At 35.6% G+C, this 3,874-nt stretch overlaps 1 protein-coding gene across 1 annotated transcript in view; it reads right to left on the bottom strand.

The window, feature by feature from the left end:
* Positions 1–2,795: 2,795 nt before the first annotated feature.
* The window catches only part of LOC119577814 (R3H domain-containing protein 4-like), a 7,862-nt gene continuing 6,783 nt past the window's right edge, over positions 2,796–3,874 (bottom strand). Inside the window, exon 7 of the mRNA XM_037925386.1 lies at positions 2,796–3,874. This exon is cut by the window's right edge and continues 725 nt beyond it. The gene's annotated coding sequence lies outside the window, so the exon portion shown is untranslated.

Genomic DNA, 3,874 nt, shown 5'->3' on the forward strand with positions numbered 1-3,874 from the left:
CTATTCCTGCCCACTTGTGTGCCTGTCAATTATGCCCGCTCTTGTGGACAGGCCTTTATATGCCATGTCCATTGTGATCTTAGTCAAATGATTATGTTTACACATAGATGTCTCCATAAGTGCTACACATAGATGTCTCCATAAGTGCTTAGTCACCAAGGTCACCTTAGTCACCTTGATTCTAATACTTTAAAACATGATAAGAATCATGATATCAATAATGATAATGCCTATCAATATTAATAGCATGAGAAAAAAAATCCTATAAATTCAAGGAATGGGGAAATAAGGTAACATTATGTAGAAGCTACTACTTGACTCCTTGACGGCTGAGCACTTGTGGAGCCATCTGTGTGTAGCAAAATCAGAAAAAAACTACAGCGAGTACACTTACTTGTGGTCAGTGGGTTATAGCAGTGTGTGTACCCACTCTTAAATATTGTTGAAAGGGTTTCCCTGCCCTTTACTTCCAGAGGGCTAGGAGAATATATCAGTGTTAACTTCTGCTGGTGGAGGTGGGAATGAGAAACTACTTTGCTTTCACCCATGAGTATGAAGAAATGCACCTTCACATATTCCACAATGTTGCTGCCATGCATAAGACCCTCAGGCTCTTCTGATCATGCAGTGTGGTTCTAGGTTATCCTTTTGTAAAGAAATAAACTAGTAAATACTTCTGGTTCATATTCTGTGAAATTAAGAATGACATCCCAATCATTTTGTTAGTTATTTGTCTGAAGAAGTTAAGTACCCTTTTGGTGAATCCTGTACCCATACTCTTGTCTAATTTATAACATCCCATGTAATTCAAGCCAGGATTATTGTCACATTCCTAGTGTTAAGTCATATCCAGGCAAATTGTGTTGGACATCTTTGACTAATCATTACTGGCAGTAGTCAGTGGTACCAGTAGGTGATTAAATATAGTAATGTCATTGAATGGTGATTATGGGCACAAGCATTCTGCCACTCCTGCCTGAGTGCTCTCTTTTTTGCCTTTCCCTTTGTTGCTAGAATAATAAATAGTAGGGCCTTGACAAGGGAATCTAGTGGTAACTTTTCCTTTTTTATTCACTTCTGTGCTTAAGAATCTTGCCCCACTTGATTCCTCTATCAACATATTGTGCCCTAAGGTACTACTGGAAAAATGCAGTTTTCTGCCTAATCAGCTGGTATTAATTATTATGCAACATTTGCCACCTCCTCTTCTTATAGTGGCATTCTTCAGGGATATATCCTTTCCTTCTCTCTTCTATGATGAGTCAACCTAACACTCCTCTTCTACCTTTGTCTTTTAGCCCTGTATTATTCATACTTTTATTGACTCAGAGAATATCTATTTGGGGAAAAAATATTAATGATTTTGATTATACCTCAGTTGAAAACACTTACAAGCCTACTAATGACATTATATTACCCTTGTCTTTGACATTAGGTACACTATCACTTCTCCTACTCAAAGCTTTGTACAAATAAAATATTTGGGGTCAGTATTTCCTGCCTGTTGTACTACTGTTCAATTGTCTGAAGGGAACAAAATTTCACTCTTCACACATATCCTTCAAACTGCAGAACTTGCTGCAAATTAATTTTGTGAATTTTATTTTGGCCTCAAATAACTATATTCCTGACCAATGATACTGCTCATAATCACACATTCTCTGGTATAAAATCAAATAATACAATTTCTTTTTTCTGAAAGGCCTTGCTAAAATTTGCTTATTTTCTTAATGGGTGGCTTTGTATCTTCTTAATTTAACCTAATGCTGCTGGGCATGGCACGTAGGTACATGACATGCCACTCTGAGTTTACTTTCTTAATTGTTTTTACGCATAGATGGCTACACTTGTACGAAGTTACCAATGAGCCAATAACTTGTTCTGCCTGTCTTGCATGTTTACCCTTTTCCTTGATGTAAGAAAATATTTTCCATTACCTTATTTTGCTATTACTAATGTTTTTAACATTAGAGTAACTATAATGTTTATAATAAAAGTAACACTATCGATATTCATAGCATTAATAAAAAAAAAAAGTTTTCCTGTTAATTCAAGGAAAGGTGAAATCAGGTAAGGTCATAAGGTTTACTAATTAACTCCTTTGTGGCTAAGCACTAGCAGAGCCATCTATATGTGCAAAGACATTTCACACACACACACACACACACACACAAAAAAAAAAAAATCAATCAATCAATTAATCAATCCCAGCAGCTTTGGGTTAATTAAAGAACTGCTAAACTGCACAGTTCAACTCTTTGGACTTTAGTTATTAATTTGGCCGATAATATTTATCGAGTGCTCCATGGGTAGTTATTGGAGGACAAAGCTTTGAAAATTATAGTTATTGATTTGAGACATGATACATTAACATGGAAATTAGCATTAATCAATGTTTTGCATGCCAACAATGTTCATGCACTTCAGAGTGGTCATATGATTTTATACATCTTTTTCTTATTGGATATCTACAGATTTTGTACCATTTTTTTGAGGTTTGAGAGTTGAGATTTTAGATTACTTTTGAGATCATGCAGGTCTTTAATGTTTTCTACAAGTTTCAGCCATTGGTTGCAGCTTGATATTATTTCTTTAAACTGACATCATTTAGAACTTTCTTCTCAAAAATCACAGGTAGTGTTTTTTGTGCTATGTCACTCTTTGCTACTGTCTTGCCTTTACTTATGGGTTAATTTTGGTTATAATGAGTCCAGAAAAGAGAAGTTATTTATATTTAAGCCATGTCACACAGTTTTTGATGTTTCTTTCTGTCTTGAGGGATATCAAAACTCGAATATGCTTAAAGGTATATTATGTACGATATCTCAGTTTTGTGTTTTCACAAAATGTATCTAGAGTCATGTTTGTACCCTAATAAGCAGTAACAAATATAATGCTTCCTAAATTCATTCTACTTAAGTTGTCCTGTGTAATTGCTTTCAGTTGTGTTCTTATATATACACCAAATGATTAAACTGAAAAATACCAATATCATAGGGTTTTAACCCCATTGCTTTGGGAACATACACTGTCTATGGAAATTTTGATTTGTCAATTATGTTTACACAAGATGACTTCAAAAGCACTTTACTAGAACTACTTGGCTTCACATGTTCAACCTCTTCTTTGAATTTGAGTTTTATTTCTAATGTTATCATTATCAATATAACAATGATTATTATTATGAAAACATTAACACTGCTAGTAATTATTACTATTTTTATTATTATTATTTTTAATTCTGGCCTAATAACTGACTTTTTGGTGACAAGGCACTTCTGAAGCCATCTAAGTGTAAACAAAATGAATGTGCTGTAATCATTGTGGACAGGGCATGCCTTCCCCATTTTTTATGCATCTTCCTTGGTGGGATGTGGCTAAAGGCCCCTGCAGAACATTTTTAGCCATATTAACCCCTTGGATCTAGGTGCTTCATTGCAACCACATGGCCCAGAATACCGACCATGTGATTTCCTTATTTGTTCTTTTTTTAAATTTTTTGTAACATTCAATTTTCTGTAATACAACCTTCGCTGCCGGTCACATTGGCCAGGAATAGGATGTTGAGCATGGATGTTATGCCCTCCCTGCAGTCAGCGCTCTTCCAGTCAGGGCTCACAGGCACTACATTCCACACTCTTTTATGGATGGGAATAATACAAAAGCTCCTTTCTAAATGGTGTATGAGTCTATGTACCCTCCAGGAGGTTTGGGCACTTGTGGCAAATATTTTCTGTCACCCTGTCTTACAGCCGAAATGCTCACAATGGCACATTCGCATCACCCATGATGGCATGTTCACGGCACCTGCCCCTCAAGCCAAATTTTTTCATAATGTGATGGTCATGTTATCCAGATCAAAGGGGTTAATTAT

The sequence above is a fragment of the Penaeus monodon genome, chromosome 10 (genome assembly GCF_015228065.2).
Source record: "Penaeus monodon isolate SGIC_2016 chromosome 10, NSTDA_Pmon_1, whole genome shotgun sequence".
NCBI lineage: Eukaryota > Metazoa > Arthropoda > Malacostraca > Decapoda > Penaeidae > Penaeus > Penaeus monodon.